The sequence below is a fragment of the Prionailurus bengalensis genome, chromosome C1, assembly GCF_016509475.1.
Source record: "Prionailurus bengalensis isolate Pbe53 chromosome C1, Fcat_Pben_1.1_paternal_pri, whole genome shotgun sequence".
NCBI classification, from domain to species: Eukaryota; Metazoa; Chordata; class Mammalia; order Carnivora; family Felidae; genus Prionailurus; species Prionailurus bengalensis.
Window position 1 is genome coordinate 82,954,308 of NC_057345.1, and position 23,823 is coordinate 82,978,130.

At 37.4% G+C, this 23,823-nt stretch overlaps 1 protein-coding gene and 1 pseudogene across 1 annotated transcript in view; one reads left to right on the top strand and one right to left on the bottom strand.

The window, feature by feature from the left end:
- DPYD (dihydropyrimidine dehydrogenase) overlaps positions 1–23,823 on the bottom strand; it is an 862,317-nt gene that overhangs the window by 45,343 nt on the left and 793,151 nt on the right.
- On the top strand, positions 3,882–6,317 carry LOC122480814 (annotated as a pseudogene).

Genomic DNA, 23,823 nt, shown 5'->3' on the forward strand with positions numbered 1-23,823 from the left:
GGATTATTTTTGTGCTACTTCTTTCTGACTTTGGATTTTATTCATTGTTGACTCTAAGAAAAGAAGGGTAAGGATATGTAACAAATTAATTAATCTGGTTACCCATCAATCTTTGGGAACATGTTTAGTAGAGAAAGAAGTGAATTCAATGAATAAATTGAGTTTTGAGGGATTATCTATGGAATTCATTAATCCACCTTGGCCCAATGTCCCATTAGTTAGATTTTAGAAAGTGACTTTCTAAACAGAATGAGGATGAGATTTTGAATTTTTTTGTGAGCGATCTTTCCAAGAGAATGTGTTTTCCTCTGTCTAGTGGAGTTTGAGAGAGAATCTATGTTGATGTGTTAGAATACCAGTTACAAGTACTCCCCAATGAGTAATTTTATGTTTTTCTACTACAAATTGAAAACACAACATTGTATTTCATCCCATTTAAGATGTTACCACGTTTTGTGTATATGATAAGAGGAAAATAATAAGCAAAATAATTTTTTTAAATATTACTAAAACTTTTAAGCATTCACAGTCTGCTAATTTAAAGATAAATTAATTGCAAGACATCCTGGAAAAAATGAATGTCTTAGAATGGATGAAATGCACTGTGTTCATCAAATACTTACTGGCTCATTTTTAACTTTCTTTCTCATAGTAGCCATAATATGGTATCTCAATTTTCTGAGAGCCATGCTATGTGGAAATTACATCATCATTCCTAAAATCCTATTTGTAAATAAGAGTCCAAATTTTAGGAATATGAAACAACAGCAACGAAATTATCATCAGACAAAAGCAGGGAACAAACACTGTTCTATTTCCAGCTTTACGCCAGAAAACAATGTGAGTAACCGAAAGAAAAAGGCAGAGAGGAGTAGTCACTGGATGCTTCTGATTTGGGTTGAGTCCAGAGCTGAATGCCTCTGACATAGGTGTCTGTTGTTTCTTGAATTCCATTCCACCCCTCCCCCGCCACCCCATCTCTCCTCTACAAGTTAGGTAATGCCAATTTTTTAAACTGAAGAATATGTAAAATATGTATTTGTATTTATGTCTTCTAAGGTGGTTTCTAGGGGCAAATATCACAAATAACCTCATTCCTTCAAAGAAAACCATAATGTCTGAATGTTTTTTAAGAGCACAATTCACCTCTTGAATTTCTGTATGAACATCTTTGCATGAGCTAAATACCTGGGCAGTTGACAGACTTAGTTATTTCTAGGAAAAATTTCTGTTGATCAGCATGCAGGGATTAATTCAAGCACTGCTCCTTAGAGATACTTTTTCTAGGACAGAATGAGCCACAGGGAGAAAGATACACAAGGCAATGTCAAAAGATACAGCATCATTATGCCATTTAATGGTTGATGTGGGTTACGTCAGCCAAGTCCTAGGAAAGTAGGTTTTCCCTGAATAAGAATGACTCAAAAAGATAATGTCATATTTTATTAGAATCTATAAAATCATAAGCAAATACCATGTATTCCTATTAGTCATCCAATGATAGAAGTGTGTATATGATGGTACTAATGGATTCCTTAAATGCAAATTACTGCTAAATTCCTAAGTAAACTGCCCCCCACTTCAGAGACATTGTAATCCATCTCTTATGTCAGATGAACTGGGGGACTTATCCTTCTGAATCCATAGGCTTTACTGCTTTTCTTCATTTATCTCTCATACTCAGTAATCCTTTTACCTCTCCTTTCTAAATTTATAATTTAAATGCAATCTATTCACTACCGAAAAAAAGACCCTAGTATAAATGGGATGTCTTTGAGTTATGGCTAAAGAAGCCATTACTGGTTACACAGTGGTCTGGATTCTATTACACATTTGACAATCTGGGGAGACTCACTGTCCACTTGCCTTCAAAAATGTTTTGTGTCAACACACAGAATTAAGGCTGGGTGCTGGCTTTGGGTCTTCTCTTGCTCTGACTTTCATATGATCTTGCATTTCATGTTTGAAGGGAAAGTCCTTGAGGACCAGAACTGGCTGCAGTAAGTTCTCTCTTTTTCATCATAATGGATTTTGATTTTATTCTTTAAAAATTTCAAAGCAACAGATTGTCTAAATTGTCATTTATTTCGCAAAATCTTAGATGGTCATTAAAAAGAAAATCATATTTAGAAGGATTATAAGAAGTATATAAAATTCTTACATAATATATTTTTAGGAGAAATAAAAACCATTAGAGCAGTATATGAAGTGCTATAATTTAAGAAATTATTGTTTCCATACGTATACAGTTACCTGCATAACAATTGGGATCTCTGAGTAGTGAGATTAGAGGTGATCTTTTTTACAGTTATGTCTTTTGCTAATTTTCTATAGTGAGCACGTTTACTTGTATACCATTATTTAAACAAAATATTGACTTAAATGGCACACTAATGGGAAGTAGTACAAAAACTTTGTGGGAATAAAATTATAATTATTATTATGGCCCAAATCATTATCCTATTGTTGTTGTTTTTTAATATGAGCTTCAAATCATAATTTAGAATGGTAGCTATCAAGCAAACCTAAGCTGTGAGAGAATGCATATTTAATGGCTAAACTGACAGAAATTTGTTAAGCACACACTTTAGACCTAATTCTAAAATATGATTAAATATATATCAAATCAGAAATGTTCAGTCACTCTAGCAAAGCACTCTATATATTTGAGGTTATAGATTTTTATTTCTGAATATATGACAAAATGCCCATCCTTATGGGGTGTTGGTATATTAACATACCTCAAAGAATTAAACTGTAATGTGAACTTTCCAAGAATTAAAACTCTAGTGCTAGCTTGTAAGAGAGTGAGTTATTTTTCATTTATATTTCTCAAGGAAGATATATATTTAGATAGATATGCATATGAAAATATTTATACACAAATAAACAAAATAAAACTTTGTCCCTGCAATGTTGAGCTATCCAAACAACTGTAGTTTTCTGAATATCCCTGAGCCTAAAAAGACTGCATCACTAGAGCACTATTTGGTGGCAAGTACTATTGGCAAGTATCCTCTGTACTTCCAGACAGAATGAACAGAGCAGAACAGAGCTATAGAGCTAAGTGTTACCCTCACATTAAGTTCCGATTGGTTCATTTGTGGATTAAATAAGAAGAACATTGTTTTCAATTTGAAAAAAAAAGTTAATGTTTTATTTATTTTGAGAGAGAGAGAGAGACAGAGACAGAGCACAAGTAGGGGAAGGGCAGAGAGAGGGAGACACAGAATCTGAAGCAGGCTCCAGGCTCCAACCTGTCAGCACAGAGCCTAATCTGGGGCTCAAACCACGAGCCATGCGATCGGGACACTTAACCGACTCAGCCACCCAAGCACCCCAAGAAGAGCATTTTTGATTGGCTACTGATGTCTTTCGTAGCCCAGTCCTTATAAGTCAGTGAGAATGGGAGAAGTTTCACAAACATAATGAAACCAATTTGTAAAAATATGAAACAAAGACTATATATTCAATAGAGGTGTTAGCAGCAAATATCCTGACATTGGAAAAATAAGGTATCTGTAAGGGAGTTAGAAGATCTGTAAACAACAATTGGTGAGAGAGAGTGAAAGGTGGGATTTTATACATTTTTAAGACCCATAAAGGTAACATCTACTTCATAAGCATTTAAAAATGGGCTTTCGTGGGGCGCCTGGGTGGCGCAGTCGGTTAAGCGTCCGACTTCAGCCAGGTCACGATCTCGCGGTCCGTGAGTTCGAGCCCCGCGTCGGGCTCTGGGCTGATGGCTCAGAGCCTGGAGCCTGTTTCCGATTCTGTGTCTCCCTCTCTCTCTCTCTGCCCCTCCCCCGTTCATGCTCTGTCTCTCTCTGTCCCAAAAATAAAAATAAAACGTTAAAAAAAAAATTTAAAAAATGGGCTTTCGTATGAGTGATTTGTATTATCTCACCTCCTCGTCCTGACAGTCTCTCAAGGCCAGAGTCATTAGCCCCTGTTTAGCAGAAAGGAAACCAAGCATGGGGAGCAGTAAAGTGAATCCCGAGGACAGGAGACTTTGATGACACAGATCACTGAATGTCTTTGTTTGAAGTTCATGTTATGAACCCTTTCTGGAGCATGTCTGCAAGCTCTGTATGGAAATGGTCCGATGGTAAAGAGAAGACATTAATAGGGGATGTGATAACTAATCCTCTACACACTGCTCCAAAGAAACAGCTGCCTTCTATTCCCCAGAATGCTTTGCTCATAGCTAAGCGGACATCTCCTGCCCCAGCAATAGACAACAAATGGTACACGTGCTTCCTATGGACCCTTCTAGCTGGAATACACTTTTGCAGAATTTATATTGGTTGTGAAGCATAAGTTACCAGGTATCTATCTATGTGCAGTCACCTTACTGCTCTGCATTAATGTGATTTGGAGTAGTATTCATACAGCTTGGACTTTATCAAGACAGTGTATTTAAGTTCACATCCCTGGTAACTACCCAGATAGTGAAAGTCCATGGTTGGTTTCTGATATTCCCATCTTTCACCTGCTAGTTGATCCCACTTCAGATGAACTAGATGTGAAGGGAGTATTTGCAAACTAGAAGCAGAACCATAATCATATTTGGCAAGTATTAATGTATGCAAGGAATGCTTTCTACAAGATTGATATGTAAGGCCCCTAAACCCAGAGGCTGTAGTACTGTATGAAAAAGATGCTCAGCTTTTTATGTATTTTTTTCTAATGTTTATTTATTTTTGACAGAGAGAGAGAGACAGCGCATGAGTGGGGGAGGGGCAGAAAGAGAGGGAGACACAGAATCTGAAACAGGCTCCAGGCTCTGAGCTGTCAGCATAGACCCTACACGGGGCTCGAACTCACAGACCACGAGATCATGACCTGAGCCCAAGTCAGATGCTCAACTGACTGAGCCACCCAGGCGCCCAGCAGGTTTTTAAAAGTAAAGTGGTTGACAATGTTAAAATGTGCACTGCTTGTTGGTTTGACAACCTAAAATAGAAGGCCTTTATGCATTACATTAACTTTTCTCCGTAGAATCTTTCTGTACATGATGAAGCCAGAGAGAAGATGCTGACTCAGAAAAAGAAGCCTGAAATACAGCACAAATAAAATTTCTTATTGCTGGCCTGTCATGGGTAAAGCTTGGTTCAGGACAAGCTTTCAGTAGAGAAGGGAGAAGAGTAGCAACTTAAAGCCCCGGTGAATCTGGTGTGCCATGCAATTTCCTGCTGGACCTGGGTCTAGTTAGCGCTGATCAAAGACAAAGGGCTGTTTGAAGGGTAAAACCGTGTGAATAAGGACCACTATCAGTGTTGTCCATGGATGCTTAGTTCTAACAGCAAGTTTTGGAAACCTCCCTTCAGGTAATTAATGCATTACTTCTGTCAGAGTGTCTCTAGGGTGGTTATCTAGTTTAGTACTGTAAATTATTGGGGACCTTGAGGTTTAACTATTTTTCTGAAGATAGTCCTAAAGGTGAGGTACATTCATTTAAACTAATAGAGTAGACAGAGCTCAGCACTATGTAATGATTTTTAAATCAGTGGTTTCAGTTGTACACATGTTAGTATATGGAGAGGAGAAGTAAAGTGATTTGAAAGCCTGGATAATCTTCCATCTGAATGATCCAATTAAGTTAAACCAATGTTTATGAGCACCCACAATTCTTTAGGCATTGATCTCTCTAGCTGACTCACTATTCAGCGAGGAGACCCAAATTGAGTGTATCTTGGATACCTTCTAAAGGGAAGCTATGATGTGTCTTACTGAGACACTAATTTAGGAGGCCTGGCTATATCCAGCCGGTGTGAAATGAGAGAAATGGGTAACTTTTGTCACAGAATTCATTTCTGTATACAATCTCTTTCCTGAAATGTTTTGTAGTGGAGATGAATTACTGAATTGGGTTATTTTCTTCTAATATCAACCCTAACAGATGCTTGAACAAGAAACTTAAGTCCCCTAAGATAAAAAGCAGCATAATGACAGGTTCAATGTGCTAACACTACAGGTTTCCTGTATAAAACCTTTATTGGTTGCCTTATCATCATCAAGAGTCACTCATTTATTTGATGCTTTCAAGTACTATATATATGAATGTATGGATGAACAAAGACTTTTTTCCTGAACAGTCTTCACTAAAAGATTACTTCGGAATCATAGGTGAAAGCTTTATTATTGCTATATAATTGCAGGGGACACCTAGAGGAAGCCAGGTCATGCACTGTTATCATCTTTCTCTTCTACTGATTCAACCTAGAATATACTGGGATTTATCCACATTCTACCAAGTTAATAAAGAGAAAATTAGAAGACAAAATTAGTCCATTATCTGGATCTATTACATGGAACTTTAGTTTCATTATAATATCAAAGATTCAATTTTAATATTATTTGGTTTACAATTTTGCACCTTTATTCTTAAGTGGAAAATGGTCTATATATATATATACATATATTTATTTTTTTTACTGCAGTATTATCTGGTTTTGGTAGTAAAGTTGATCAAGTTTCATAAATTGATTAGGGAGTTTTTTATATCTTTTTTAAGCTGGAATTTTTTAAATAACAGAAACTCCGACAAAATTATCAGCTATTCAGCTGTGAAACTACTTGTTCCTATTATCTTTTGAATGGTGAATTTTAAAATCTGCTTTCCAATTCTTTAGGTGATTATTGGTTATATATTTTCAAAATTTGGTAATTTATAATTGGTAAGAAATTACCTCCTCCCTCTACACTTTATTGCCAAAGAGTCATGCATAACAATTCATTCTTTAATTCTCTCCTCTGAGGTTACAGTTCTGTTTTCATTCCTACACAGTAGATTCTTACTTTTCCTTTTTTGAACTATAATGATAGTTTTATCTATTCATTGGCCTTTTCTTTTCACATGTCTCTTTTTGTTTTCTTCTTCTTTTTTCCTTTTTTGGTTATTTCTAAATAGACCTTGCTGATACTCAGGAAAAGGAGATGTTCTTGGTAGATCCACTGCCTCCCCTCCCAGTCCAGGCTAACCTTCCCTTCTCGGGCATCCTGAGCTTTCTTTATAATCTTCAGGTTCCATTGTGAAAACACCTTCTTTCTTTTCCCTTTTCTTTCCCCCCTGCCCTTAACCTTTTGCCTAGATGCTTTTTCCATGTCTCTTTGTTTCTTTTTTAAAACTTTTAATTTAATGTATTTGTTAAATTTACATCCAAGTTAGTTAGCATATAGTGCAACAATGACTCCAGGAGTAGATTCCTTAGTGCCCACCCCCCTCCCACAACCCCTCCAGCAACCCTTTGTTTGTTCTCCATATTTAAGAGTCTCTTATGTTTTTGTCCCCCTCCCTGTTTTTATATTATTTTTGCTTCCCTTCCCTTGTGTTCATCTGTTTTGTATCTTAAAGATCTCCTATGAGTAAAGTCCTATGATATTTGTCTTTCTCTAATTTTGCTTAGCGTAATACCCTCTAGTTCCATCCATGTCTCTCTTAAAAAAATTTTTTTTAATGTTTTATTTATTTTTGAGACAGAGAGAGACAGAGCGTGAGCAGGGCAGGGGCAGAGAGAGAGCGAGACACAGAATCCGAAGCAGGCTCCAGGCTCTGAGCTATCCGCACGGAGCCCGACGTGGGGCTTGAACTCACAAACCAGGATATCATCACCTAAGCTGAAGTTGGACGCTTAACCCACTGAGCCACCCAGGTGTCCCCCATGTCTCTCTTTTTTGACATTTTTTTCAAGTCAGAAACTTCCCAGCATATAGAACATTTAAATATACATGTGTCTATGTATATAAAATACAATATATATATATATATATACACACACACACACACACACACATAATATATTTTATTTTTTTTTTTAATTTTTTTTTCAACGTTTATTTATTTTTGGGACAGAGAGAGACAGAGCATGAACGGGGGAGGGGCAGAGAGAGAGGGAGACACAGAATCGGAAACAGGCTCCAGGCTCTGAGTCATCAGCCCAGAGTCCGACGCGGGGCTCGAACTCACGGACCGCGAGATTGTGACCTGGCTGAAGTCGGACACTCAACCGACTGCGCCACCCAGGCGCCCCTAAACACACATAATATATTTTAATAATAGATGTTTATAAAATAGATTCCATGGCTTCTAAAAAGGGGCAGGGATGGGGAGGACATCAAAAATTAGGTCCAGCAATAAACTACTTTTATTAAGTTTCTCTGTTTGCTTAAGCACTGGGAAATGGCTGTGTCTATTGAAAAGAGTACCAAGTCTGGAAACAGGAGATCAGGAGATTAAGGTTCTGGGTCTTTGTTCACATTATTTTTTTTTCCTGCCAGATTCGAAAATTAAGTCTTTTCCAAGGTATCTTTCACCAAAATTTCCTCTTATTTCTTGCTCAAAAGATTAGAGAAATACATAGAGCCAAACTGGGGGGAAAAAACCCTAATATTAAGTTTTGTAGTCACTTGAATTTGCTTCAAAACTTTTAAAAAGCTTGTTTGTTTTTAATGATTTACATTTCAGTGGTTTAGACCAGGTCACCAGAGGACTGACATATAGTGAGAAAATGACTGGGTTGGTTGTGAGTGGGAAAGAAGTTCCTAAATTTAGGTGTGTGACTTTGGAATCCCGGGTCCCAGGATGAACCCGGTATCTGCATGATGCCCTGAGCGAGGAGCGGAGATCCCATAACGGACACCTCATAATGTAAGATAAACTCTATCATCATTTAAGACATTTTTAATGGGAAGATTAATAATATAGTATTATTTAGTGATGAAGGCAGAAAACCCTCATTGTTTTTCCCAGACTTTGGAGATAAAAGGTCTTTGCCTTCAGATACTGGCAATTTTGAACAAAACGTCTTCAGTACAAAGCACACTAGGTGCATTGTTTTTGGTGACTTCTGGTGACGTAATAGAGGCCAGACAGAACAGTATCTGAAAAGAAAGCCTTATGCTGTGCAGTCTGTAACTCTGGCTCACAAACATTAGGAAGTGGATTTTATGCCATGATAACACATCTCGGCCCTTCAGTGTGTCCCCAAAAGCCAGGTGAGAGTTCTGGGTAACAGCTCTGTGCTAGAACACCATTCAAGGCAATGACATGGAAATTAGCACACCCAGTGTCCCGCTCTGCTGCTGAGTCCCTCGATTTCCATGATTTGACAGGAAGATGATATCAAAGGCTGCGGAAAGGTGTTAAGGGAGAGCTCAGATGCTAGTGTGGATGCCGGAGCAGGTGAGCAGTTAGGATCGCGTGTCACAGGCTGACAGGAGAGGGAGTGTCAGGCTACCCTGTGAGTGAAGCGTTGAACATGGGCCCTATCATAGAAAATATGCTTTTTGTTCAAACTCTCAATATCTGGAGGGAGGGGCAGCCTTTCTGGCATGAATGCTCTACTGCTGTGAGGACGCAGTGAAAGGTCGTCTCAGGGTTTGTTTAAAAAGGTCAGCTCAGGAACTACTGACCCCCATGACTCCATCCTGACAGTTTCAGCCCTCTCTCAGAATCGCTCTTGTCACTTCTAGCCTCCTGTGCTTTTCTGAAAACAAAACCCTCTACCACCTGCCGTCCATTATTCCATCAGTGAGCAACATGCGCTCTCTTCGGCTGATATTTCAATTTATTTGTGGTTAGATGTGCAATAATCCTATGACTGAAGCTGAGAGAACAGTTTAAAGATTTAAAACAAAACAAAGCCAGTGCTTCAAACATCTCTTCATGCAAAGCTTACCAGCCACAAAAATGTGGCTAATTCTCATCCATACAAAAGCAAAACTAAGACACGCAGATGGTCAGTGCCCGCGCTCTGCAGAGGGAGAAGCAGGGTTGGCTCCAAGTAACAAATAATTATCCAGGTCCTTTGTAAATCAAGTTGTACCACTTCTCCTGTGAGCATCCACAAAGGCGGCTGCATATATTTGCTATTAGCTTCTTCTTTGTCTGGGGATTTTGTTAATGCCCTTTCTTCATATAAGTTTGCGTCGCCTTGTTCTCACATTTGACACCGACTGAAATAGCCTCGCAGAACCTTTGTTTCTATTTTCTTCAAAATGTGTATTCCTCAATGAGGTTTCATCTTAATCTCTTCTTTTCAAAAGGATATGAATTGAACATGCAGAGAATCAGCCTAACAGGACCGATTATCAATTTCCATTTCCTTTCAGCGCCTTTGCCACCCGTGGGCCTCCTAGACAGCTTTCCTTGGAGACAAAGGGTGTCTGAAATGGACAACTTTATTTTATACACTGGTCTATCTTAGTGGACGACAGAGACTCATCGCCCATAATAAATCCTGCCTCTGACCCTTTTATATAATGCACAGCTGAGCTAAAAAGGAAATCAATGTTGCAATTTTAATTTAGCACTTTCATTCTGTTAATTTATCTAAAAAATCCTATGCCATGACTTTCCCTTGTCAAAACAGCCAATTCCTGTCAATGTGAAAATGCTTTGAGTTTCGTCCCTTTTTTTTAATAGTGTGGCTGTAAAAACCATGGGTCACATATTAAGCCCTCCGTGTTTTTCTTGTGAGTGCAAAGCTCCTTTTGAAATCAATGTGCACACAGCAAGTTGGAGAGATGTGTAGCGTCTCTAGGGAGAAAGCAATCCAGGCCTACATTGTTAGCTTTGCTAAAGATGCTCGTGAAACACTACAAAAATGGGATGCCAACTGTCTGACGTGTGTATTTGGTAGTGAAGCCCTATCATTTTAGTAAACTGGGGCTATTTAATCACGCTTAATCCCTGGGGAGAGTTCTAAGTAATGAACATCACTGTGTTTTCTGTCAGTGCACCAAAAAAGGACTCTTTGGCTTCACTCTTTTCTCCCTATATTTCAGAACTTGAGAATAACCTGCAGACAGAACCTTAACACTGCTCTGGGCACTATCCTCTCACTGGAGACAGAAGCCAGATCAATATCACATAGCAAACAGCACTATGGTAGGAAGGGTGCAGAAAATCCCACAAGGAGGGTGAAATCTGCTGCATTTTCAACAGGAATCTCATGTCAAAGGAATTGTTTCTTAAAGTCTTCTTTCAAATATCACATTTCCTAGCCATCTTATTTAAATTAAAATTTTTTCTGCCTCCTGCCACTCCCCTAGCTGTGTCTGTCTATACTCCTTCCGTGCCTTTTTTCCCACTTAGCTAGCACTTACAATTTTCACCTTTACTTTATAACTTATTTATTTTGTTTATTGTCCATCTCCATCCCAAGTACAATGTAAATGACTATGTGTTCACTAAATTATCCTTAGAACATGGCACAGTGTTTGACACATGGTAGGTGCATAATAAATATGTTTCCCAAAGAAATGTTATGAGGCCACATCTGCCAGGTTGTCTGTCCCTTGAGAGTGGGAATTGCACCTTGATTGTCACCCCAGGACTGAGGCCCCACGTAGAGGGGTTACTGCAGGCTGCTCTGCATACTGATTGTGTTTGGGAAGAAAACCACCTGTTGCTCTTAGAACCTTCTGGACCTCCGCAAGAAGTTTGGTATGAGAGAGGAAGCCCAACTCCAAACCCAGGACGAGAAATTAGCTGAAGTATGGGCTTGTAAATAGTCAGATTTGGGGACTTGTGTGTTACAGACACGAACCTAGCTGGTCTGATTGTGACACAAGACTTTAGCTATTGGTCCAGCATACTTTAAGTAAAGTAGTTCAGTGAGGGCCATTATGGCATAATTACCATGCCAGACACTGCAGGGGAGACAGCCTATGTCTACAGGTAGATTATGATCTAGGCAGGTTAGTTTATATGTTCCAAGTCCAGAACAGGACATGGGATATACTGTCTTGAAGGACAGTGCTTTCAACAGCAGAGATGAGATAAATGGCATTAAAAGCACTGGCAATGGTGGCAAGAGAAGCAGAACGCATTTGAGAAATAGCAATTAGCCTCAGGTAGTCAGTCCACTTACCTTGTAGACATGCTTACTAGAAGGAAAGTTAAAAAGTTAAAATCATAGGTGGTTAATTATACTGGAGATTGGGTATTAAATGCTGTATTATTTTATTGGGGAAACACATAGCTATTAAGGAGAGAGTAGACTCCTTCAGAAATCTATGTTTTGGGAAATATGTTTTGTTTTATTTTGTTTCTGTGGGAGTAATGGGGAATGTTGGCAAATATAATTAGTCAAGTAAATAAATATTTATAAGTACTTTATAAGTATAAACCTTAAGAACTATGGAATTTATCCAACTTCTAATTATTAAGAGATAAAATTAGAATATTCCAGAATGGAGTCATGTACTTGCTTTTCAAAGACTTCCTAGACAGAGATTTTGCAACTTTGCTCATCAACCTTTCTAGTATTCTGACTGGTTAAGGAATTCTTCCTTCTTTGCAAACCAAACTATTTAACCTTCAGGAGAATCAATCTTACCTGATTTTATCCTCCGTGTGCCTAGAGAATTATCATATGGCATTACCAAAAGTCAGCCTGCTATATATGCCTGAAGAAAGAAAGCAAGTAAATTTTGTTGAAATTCTGTTCTCTAAAAACCCCATTGCTTTCATCTTTCCTGATTTCACTCATTTAATCTTTAGTTTTAAAAAAGTAGCTCTTAACCATCTTTGCTATCTTTACATTTCTTCCTGAAAATTGACAATGAAAACTGCACTTTGACCTAAAAGGAGTGTGACTTTTGCAGAGACTAGTGGATGATCATTTTGTGACTCTTTCATGCCATTGATTGACATTTTCGTTCTTGATTGTACTGCTCTGATTAGTCAAATTAAGTATAAGTTTGCGTTTTCCCTCAGATAATTTTCTTCTATACTTAGATCTGGTTAGACTGTCCTCTGTTATCTTGAAAGTCAAGGTTCACTACCATGTGGCCAGGGAATAGTGAAACGTGGTCTTTCTTGACACATTTATTTAAAATTTAAAGGTAAAACCTCCATTTTCAGGGGTGCCTGGGTGGCTCAGTCGGTTTAGTGCTGACTTTGGCTCAGGTCACGATCTCGCGCTTTGTGGGTTCAAGCCCCACATCGGGCTCTGTGCTGACAGCTCAGAGCCTGGAGCCTGCTTTGGATTCTGTACCTCTCTCTCTGTCCCTCCCCTGCTCACACGCTGTCTCTCAAAAATAAACAAACATTAAAAAAAACTTTAAAAAAAAGCCTCCATTTTCAGTTGAGGAACTAGAGACTGAAAATTTTAATATTAACAATAACATTGTAGGTCCTCATATGAATTCTGAAAATTGGGTATTTTTCCATATTAGAAACCTATGCTTTGTATATCAGTCAGTACTAAGATATACACATAAAGAGTTTACCACACTTCCTATAGTTAAAATTTATTTTTCTAATAAATTCTGCTTCCAATATTAAGGTTGGGGTTTGACCAGTTCATTGAGACTTGGTCCTTTATTATCGTCTGAAATTGGTACTTTCCCGATGAATTTAAGAAAACCAGTAAAAATTCAATTGAATAGGGTTTGAAATATAGTACCTTCAATAGCCCAGAGGACTCTCTTATTTTCTAAATCTGATAAGCAAGGTAAATATATGAAGAAAAATATATATACTCTTTGACATCACATTTATAAACTAGCTTATTTATAAAATTTTTCTTTATTGGTCCTTTGAATGTAAGCGAATCAACAATCTAGATGGTTTAAAAATGGATGAGAGCATTTATTAATCAAGAAAACATAGATGAAGGCATATCAACATTTACTTTTGTGTTTTAATTCCTTCATTCATCTTTCTCTAATTTTTATATTTTCTACCTAATCTTTATGAGATTTTTTAAAGCTTCATTACAATATCCTTTTTCTCCTTTAGCCTCTGCTGTGCTTAGACAGACATCTTTACTGAGTTGTCAGGACAGTGCAGGTTCTGAGCCTCACAGCATATAGGAGTAGCCCGGGTGATTTGGATCAATGTGCAATAACAAATCTGGGTCCCTGCCAAATTTGGTTTGCCATTGTGAAGTTCCATTCCTGCACTTTAAATCATGATGGAGTTTCTTGAATTCCACTTTTGCTTGAATTTTATCTCATTTAAACAACTTTGGAAGAAGTATTTTGCACCCTCGATTTCTGTGTGAAAGTCACTGATCAACTGGTGGATTTATGATTTGGAATGACACAATGTCTGATGTGTAGGAACCAGAGGAAATCTTCATAATGAACTTCTTCTTTGTCACTTTGCCAAAGCAAATGGCTCCCTTGCCCTGCTCCATATAGCACAGATTTCTGGAATTTTAATGTACCATTAGTTTGACCAGCTTTCAGCCCTTAATAAAATAATTCTCCTAGCCCTTAGGTTATTTATTTTTCTTAATACTTTGTTATGAGAAAAGTCAAATAGTCAATGTTAACTGGGTCACGATGCTTTAACACAGTAATTTTAGTAACTTTTCTGAGTATTTTAAAAACATGGAGAGGCACAGTTTCCCAAGAGATAGTTCAGGGAAACCAAGAACTATGTTTATTCCAAGCACAGATTCAACAGGTCAGTGTCCACATAAGATCTTGTGTTTTGCATTTTATATTATTTCCTTAAACATGTTTAAGTATCTGCCAAGGATGAAAAAATACAGCCTTCGTGGTCTATTTGGAATTTATCCCTCCTAGTTGAACAGATAGTAGGGACAAAATATTTGGTTTCAATGGCTATCAGTTCACTGAGAAAAGTCAGATGCTACTAAAATTTGTCTGCATCTTTGAACACTGGGGTAATCCACTCCCACTCTCCTCCCATCTCAAATATTTGTGCTTCCACACGGAGAATTGTTTATCTGATCATCTCTTAATGACTTGTGGGGTGGCCCTTGCTTTGTGAATTTAGAAAAGCCCCTTACTTCTTTTATCTGCTGAATGTGGGACCATATATTTTCTCTAAAACCCATGGGGCCTAATATAGGAAGTTGGAGAGTTTAACTTTTTCCAGTGCGCGTGAAAGAGAAACTCTAGTTTCACCAGAATAACATTTGGTGGAAATGGATTAGTAATGTAAAACCACAGCTTGTATAATTTTGTTGTAACCTTAATTTTGAAATATTTAAAAAAAATTTTTTAATGTTTATTTATTTTTGAGAGAGAGAGAGAGAGAGAGAGAGAAAGAGACAGAGGACAAGCAAGGGGAGGGCGAGAGAGAGAGAAAGAGAGAGAGAGGCAGAGGACAAGCAAGGGGAGGGCCAGAGAGATAGGAAGAGACAGAATCCGAAGCAGGCTCCAGGCTCTGAGCTGTCAGCACAGAGCCTGACGTGGGGCTCAAACTCACAAACCGTAAGATCATGCCCCCAGCCGAAGTCGGATGCTTTAACGGACTGAGGCACTCAGGTGCCCCAAATTTGAAATCTTTAAAAAGGATTCTTTTACAATACATTAACTAATGAGAAAGAAAGAAGCTGCTTGTTTTTGTTTTCCTGTGTAAAGTGAATGGAAATTGACCTTGCATGATCATGCCTCCTATTCTGTGTGGATGAACCTCCTTTTTAAAAGACTATCTTGGTTCCAGGACATAATTTTGTTTTAACAAACAAACCAAAAGTGTATTGCATCGTTGACATTCTGATTCTCCCCAATCATGCAGATGAAGTATCTCATTTGTTGTAGAAAATTAAGATTTCAATAAAACCTCAGGCCATCTACATAGGTGTGAAAGAGAAATTCTAGTTTTATAACTTTCTAGTAGGTAGAATTGTTAGAACTATGCTGAATCTTTGCATAGGCCTGGGCTTTAAGGGACTCAATTTACTAAACAGGCCAGAATAAACTGATAAGCAACAACTTATTTTTACATTAAATAGGTGCCTTTAAGATGCTTAGAAATAGTTAATTCTGTTTAGTAAATAAATAATTTATATGATTCCTTTATTTTGGGACCATTAATGGTTTATCAATCCTTTTGAGGACATAATAGTACAATGACCAACTTTAGCCTTACTCTTGTCTGACTTGTCACAGATCCCCAATATTCAGGATAAAAATGAGTGAAGGTTACTGTACATGTGCAACTGCAGAACTGCTTTTTTGACCGTCATCTAAACAGATGTGGTATTAAGTGATAAACGGCTGGAAAAATTGAGAGGCAGTGGCCATTTCTCCACTTTCAGCACCAAGTTCCCACTTGATTTAGTTTGGGATATCTTCTTGTCTCTAGACTGTAAACTTTGAATATGAGTATATGAAAAATATCCTTTAGTAAACCTTTGACAATCTTGATTCCATCCTAATAATTTGTTTATTATCTACAGATTATAAAACATTTCTATATAAATGTCTTGTCGAAAGCTCTCGAGCACTTGCTTTGACTTGCCTCCCTGGCCCCTTCTTCCTCTTGTCCACACTTCATCTCCAATCAAACTAAACTCCCTATAGTCCCTAAATGCTCCAAAATATCTCATGCTTCACAGTCTATGCACATGTTGTTCTCTGGACCTTATTTACCTTCCCTCTATTCTTAATCTGGTATATTCCTACTATTTCTCTAGGTCTCAGCTTTGATATTGTCTCCTCTGGGAAGCACTCCCTGCTAACATTTACTTTCATAACACATGGGATTAACCCATTCATAGCATTTACTCCATAATGCTCAGTCCCTGAACTTTCCCCTAAGCTATTTGGTGCTTAAATATATTTGTTAAGTAAATCAATGAATGAATGAGTAGTAAAAACTACATCTTTTCTTTCATGTGCTTTCTGCATATGATTTTCCCATTTCAGTTCTTTTTTAATCCCCTAAAAATAGTACCTTGGAATTTTTGCAAATCCTAGGTTTTCTTTGGGACTTTTCTGCCTTGCTCTTCCTGGACAGTCATTCATTCATTCAACAAATATTTCTGAGTTTTGTTTATGTACAAGGCACTCTGCAAGGCTGTGGAAAGAACTCCTGGGTGTTACTGTCGAGGGGTTTATAGTCTACCAGAAAATGGAAGAGAGGCTTAAAGAATACTAATCGAGTGGAAAATGGTGTCATGGAAGGGAAATAATATATTCAATTGGAGAGACAGGACAGGTCTTAAACAGGTACAAGGCCTTAAATCACGTACAGAGTCTGGACAGTATGGCGTAAAGAGAAAAGACACTCTAAGCCACAAGATAAAGTGTGAAAAGAAGAAAGAGGGAAACAGAGAACATATAACTCACAGATAAAAGCCTGATGGGAGCTCAGGGTTTCTGACAAATTGTGGCATTGTTGAAGGTGGGTTGAAAAGGAGCCTGGGTCCCAGTAGTGGAGATCCTTGAATGCTAGGCTACAGCATTAGATTTTGGTAGACAAAGGGTACCACCAATGCTTATGAGCAGAGTTGTAAACCTCTCATTGGCTGGCTAAGTCTTTCTTCATCTTCTGACACAATATTTCTCCATTTAACTTTTTTTTTCCTACAAAACTACAGAAACACCTCTCATCCCAATCTAGTTTCCTTTTTAAAAATATTATTGTATGACATACTCAACGATTCTTCTAAAAAGCTCAACTTGAAAGCCGCTAGAAAGGTCATCGTCAGACCATTTTCCCCATCCTCATTAAGGTTTATTAGTCACATCAGGTTCAAAATCCCAATAATTAGCCTCTACCGTACTTTTCTACTGGCATCCTTCCAATTTCAATTTACCTGCTACACATTTTTCTAGTCCTTTTGAGACCTGTGGCCTCAAATTTTCCATTTTTGGAGCCATTTCCTTATCTTATATGCCTCTGTGTTGGCTCTATTTTTTGAAACATCAACTCATGACCAAGTTCCCTTAGACATCTTCTTGGATTATGGAAAAAGTGTATAAGACAGAACACCCCCCTGCCCCGCCCCATACACACACGTGCTATTCTATACTGCAATACTAAATCTTGTATGTATTGCTGATCTTGCATGAACCAAGTACACAGTAGTATGTAGTTAGTAATGCTGAATGAATAAATGAATGAATGAATGAATGAAGGCTGGTTCATGTTGGAATACATGTTCCTCAGTAATTTATTTTTATTTTATTTTATTTTAATTTTTAAATTATCTTTTTTAGTCTACATCCTCAACCACTCTCACTGACACAGACACTCAATAAATGCTAATGAAATGAATGTAATTAATCCCTTCAGAAAAAGGAATGCCTGTGGACAAATCCCAAGGAAGTGCAAAAAAATAAAAAATAAATTTTCTCACCTCAAAAAACACAGAGCTTCATATATGGTATTTAAGATAATAAGAAACATACTCTTTAGCTCTCATTTAATGATGCCTGGGCTATAAGCTTCGAGTAAAGTATAGTCATTGTTGATCTCTTTTTTAAAACCCAACTCAAAGCCTTCATATCTTTGAACTAAACAAGAGTTCTGGGCTTTATGACTTGCACAAACAAACAGAAGCTGAATGTGCTTAGAGTTATCCGTGCCTAATATTTTAATTCCATTGTTCAATAATTCCCTTTCCTTTGCATTATTTTTGCTTTATTATACTCTTATAATACTCTCAAATATATCTATAAAACTTTACAACCCTTTTCCAATGGCATATGGTGTGTGTTCTGAAGAGAAACATGTTTATGAGCTGAAAGATGGGAAGAAAATGTAAAGTGCTCTTACGGGACCTAGGGAGGGATTGCTGTCTGCCTGTGTGGCAGGAACACGGCAGTATATCAGGCTCTCACAACCTGCATCTGAGCCCTTCTGCTTCAGCAATAGATACAAGTCTGGGAATGTACTATGCCAACTTGGACGCTTTTAAGTGTTTTTTTTTTCCCTTGCTGAAGATTAAAGTCAATAGTTCCTGAAACAATACTTTAATTCTGTATGCTGTAGAATAATATCTGTTAGGAAGAAGAGAATTTAGACTGTGGACAAAGGTGTGATGCCAAATACAACTATACTGTCCTCTCCCATTGGAGCCATCCGGACTTTGCCCAGGCCAGAGTTACCAAACAGTGCTCCTTGGGGAACTTGTCCTTCCACAAGCATTCTCTCTCTCCCTCTTTCTTTTTAAGTTTATTTATTTATTTTTAGAGAGACAGAGACAGCACAAATGGGGAGGGGCAGAGAGAGAGGGAGACAGAGAATCCCAAGAAGGCTCCGTGCTGCCAGCTCAGAGCTCGACACAGGGCTAGAACTTACAAAACCGTGAGATCATGACCTGAGCCAAAACAAAGAGTTGGACACTTAACTGACTGAGCCACCCAGGCACCCCTTTCCATAAGCATTCTTGAAAGCTTACAGAACCTGATTCCAAAATATCTTGCTATGTTCTTAAAATGCTTCAGTTGTTGAGTTCTAGATTGAAATTTTCCACTGCCTCCTTATTTGTCTTCCTTGTCACAATCATGGATGAGGTCACATAGACAAAGACTGGTAACATTAGCATGATATCTAACCTTTCCCTTTTTGCTCCCTAGTTGATCATCAACTTCAGGCATTTCTCCTCTCTGTTCTCTCCCACCCATGTCCACCCTTCCTCTTCATTGCTCTTTCCCAGTTTCGGCCTTGACCTTATCTCATGTGGCCTATTTCAATTATTTATTTTTTAATGTTTATTTATTTATTCTGAGACAGAAAGAGAGAGAGAGAGAGAGCACAAGTGGGGGAGGGTCAGAGAGAGAGGGAGACAGAGAATCCCAAGCAGGCTCCACTCTGTCAGAGCAGAGTCTGACACGGGGCCCAATCTCATGAACCGTGGGATCATGACTTGAGCTGAAATCAAGAGACTGATGCTTAACTGACTGAGCCACCCAGGCACCCTAATTTCAATAATTTCTTAATCATTCTCTTCTGACTATAGCCTTTCTCACTCAAATTACCCTCCAACATGCCACCCACAAGATCATGATTCCTTTAAAAAAGACTTAAGTACCCATTAAATAAACAACCCCTTTCTGTCCTATCTACTAAGTCCTAGCTCGTTTGCTTATAATTAAATTTCTTTACCATCTCAACCTAGTTCACCTTTGCAGCCTCATCCCCCTCTGCACTGCTTTGTGTCAGCAGTGCTGACACACCCTTTGTGTCAGAAGCATTGGGTGAGCTTATGGTCTTCTGCACATTCTGCTCAACCTTAAATCCTCTTGAACTTCTTCACTTTCTGATATATGGCTCTTCTGTCAAATTGTGGCTCAAAGGCTCTTTTATGTATTCCTGGATTTCTCCACGTGGAAACAATCCCCTTTCTCTGCTCTGTGACACTCCTTTAACTGCATCTCCATTGTACCATTTTTATTCAGCTCTAGTTTGCAATTTTAGTTTCTGTAGCACCCAGCGACTGTAAGTTGCATTTTTAAGGCTTCTTCAGCATCTGCATTACTCATTTGACAGTGTGTTTTAAGTGGACCCAGAATTATCTTTGCACAAAATACTGCCTCTACTCATGAGAATTCTTCTGGTATTCCTCACATTTCTAAATGTGCAGCATTTCCTGTAGATATTCTATTAAAAGGAAAAATAAAAAGCATGGATCTGCCTTAGTCAGCAACATGGGGAAACTTCACTGGAGGTCATAGAGGGTACTCTCATGCTGTCTGTCACTCAGTGATGATCAAACATAGATTTGAAAATAAAATATTGAAGAAGAATGGTCTGAAGATTCCATTTTTCTGGATTCTCTAAATTTTATTTCTAGGTGCTCTAAATGTAAGTTTTAGAGATCTGCTTAACTAGATGGTCATTTGTAAAATTCTTGTCACTGTCAACAATGAAGGACAGTATAAAGTGCTGCACTATGAAACCAACTACTGCCTTGTATCAGAGATGTGGTTCTGGAACATATCTTCTTTGTAAATATATAATAGACATTTCTTGAGGGGTTCCTACCAGAAAAAGCTGTGATTATCTTTTGTTGGTTTATACCTGTAGGTCTTGTGAGTTGCACAAGAGTAGATTGCTCTACTCTTTTGTATTAGTTGTTAGGCAGCTCAGTCTTATTTTCAATCTTCCTATATTAGAGTGTATAGAACCACTGATACATACTTGGCTACTAACTCCATTCCATCTCTATTTTATTCTCACTTTAATATCTACTCGCTGATTGATTTCCTGTCTATCTATCTAGCCAGTTATCATACATTTATTGAAAATTGTTTTAAGTTTTAAACAAGAACAGGGTTTGGGTATAAATGTTCTAGTAATAATATCTATTTCCTATAAAGTACATAAAATGGCCCTTTATGCATAGAAGGCACTCAGGGTTTCCTGATTAAATGCAAATAATTTTAAAATACTGAAAAGTCCCAGAGAAAAGGCTATAGGTCAGATATAATTAGTCACTTGAAGGAACCCACATAGGCTTTTGGTCAAAGTTGAACACAATAATATAGTATTCAGCATTATTGGCTCTCACTGATTCTTAGGGACTAATACTTAATAACTTCAGGTAAAGGGACTGAGGCAACATGTGCAATATTTTTCCCTACTATAATTCTCATACGGAGGATCTGAAAGAGAATGGTACTTTTTATGCATGCAATGAAATCCAGGCACCACTATATAAACTAACTCTGTTAGACAATGGTCACAAAAAGAACATCAATACCTCTCTTAGCTCCACCTGAGAAAGGTTAGTGTTATGGGATGTGCACAAGACGAAGGGCAAGGAGCATGGATTGCTGGTACCTTCTATATGTCAGAGCAAGACAAGTGAAATACAGTGAGAAGGTCAAGAGCAGTGGAAGCTGAAGAAACAACTATTTGTGTGTGTGTGAATGTTCATAGGATCTGAAGAAACCTGAGTATAAATGTCAGTCTTCATGACCTGATCACAGATGACTCAATACAGAGGTGAAATCAAGATGCCCCTACTGAGAAGGTCAAAGTACACACTCCTGAAGGATGAGACCACAACAAGCCAAGAGATCCAGGCCTAAGAGGAAGGAAATCCATGAACATACTTTTCATATTATGCTCAGATGGACTAGAAATGAGGACAGATCATTGAAAATGGAACAGTTTTATTTTCTAGGGTTATCTTGTTGCACTTTTTACATATGAATTTTTTTTGTCATTTTTTTTCCTTTGCTTAACTGCCTTTTAAGTGAAGATATATGGTTGCTAAGGTGTCCACAATATAAAATACACTTGGAAATGTTTCTGTGACCTTCACAATTACTGTGCTATTAAAAGTGAACACAACTAAAATCAGGAGGGACATGTTGAAAGAAGCCGAGGAAAAAATATTTTTGAAAAAAATATTTTTAAAGACACACAAAAATGTAATCCCTTCATTATCCTTATCAGACTTCCTTACATCTCAGCATTCTTAGGTCAGTTAGTCAAATCGCTGCTAAATGCTTTCATTAATGAGGACTTGAAGATTTGAGGGTCAATACTTCAGTGCAAAAACTGTTAATAATAATAAAAACTTAGGGGTACCTGGGTGGCTCAGTTGGTTAGGCGACCGACTTCAGCTCAGGTCATGATCTTGCAGTTTGTGGGTTGGAGCCCTGTGTCGAGCTCTGTGCTGACAGCTCAGAGCCTGGAGCCTGCTTCGGATTCTGTGTCTCCCCCTCTCTCTACCCCTCCCATGCTCATGCTCTGTGTCTCTCTGTCTCTCAATAATAAATAAACCTTAAAAAATTAAAATAATAATAATAATAAAAACTTATATCTTAAGAAATTTTTCCCTTAATGCCCCTATAGATAAATAAAATACTAGAGCATTCTTCCAATCTATTCCACATTCATTTACTTGACTGTAGTACAGAGTTTACTGGGTTAGGAAATGAGTAAGATGGAGGAAATCTTACAGCTTTATATTTCTTATTTCATAAATCCCATATAGAATTTTGTCTCTATAATTTTCAATTATAAAGGTAGAATAATAATGTAGGAAAATCTGACAACGAAAGAAAGTAAAAGAGAAAAGCACACATAAACCTACCACGCTCATAATTCTTGTCATTCTTACAGGTCCTTCCTTCTTTTCCACATGTAAGTCATCATGATGTAAAATGACTCTTAAAAGATGTTTGCTCGTTTTGCCTTTTATCATGTGGGGTGTGCCAGATAGCTGCCTGGAAATTGAAATACTCTATCCAATAATGTGCCATAATTGAATCAACTTCTCTCTCTATTGCTTCCAAGTTTTTACAGTTAGTTCTGTTTGATTATTAAATAATGACGAAGTGAACTTTGGTGTGCACATTTAAAAAATATATTTTGGAATAGTTCCTTAGAATTAATTTTAAGGCTTTAAGTTATAGGATTTCTTTTCCAAAGAGTTAAAAGCATTTCCAGAGTCATCAATATGTATGAGATCACCAGTTTCAAACCAATACTTAATACTGTCTTACTATACATTAATAAATTTTTTCTTGTTTACTTAGTATGTGATATAAAATGAGACTATTTTTCCTTTAAATTTTTCCAAAAACCAGTGAGCTTAAAAATTTATTCTGTTCTTAATATTAACTGTATTTCTTGTTTGTGAGCCGTCTGATTATAGAGATGTCAAGATATTTTTCTTAAAATTTTAATTTAAGCTTTTATCAAGTAAAAAACATTAACTCTGATACATTTATTAAACTTTTCAAATTTGGGCTATATATTACACACATGGTTATAAAACGTAGGCAGCTAAATCTATAAATTATAATTTATATTTGTATAAATAAATAGATTCTGTAATTCTTGGTCTTCATTTTTAAATGGATTTTTGTCAGTAATAACCTATAGTGATATTATAGTTTTAATTTTTCTATATGTATTTAAAGTTTATATCTAACTTATGCAAAGAGATCTATTTGTTGGTGTCATTTTCCTTTTTGTTGCTTTTTAAAATTGCTTACCTACTGAAGTTTGATAAATACTCAGTTTTAATTTCTTCTACTTATTCTTTGGTTTCTTTTTTATATTGAACTATTTCTTCCTTTTCGAATTTGTTTTGGTGTATGATATGAGGCATATTCAATTTTTCTCTGTAACTGCTACACAGTATC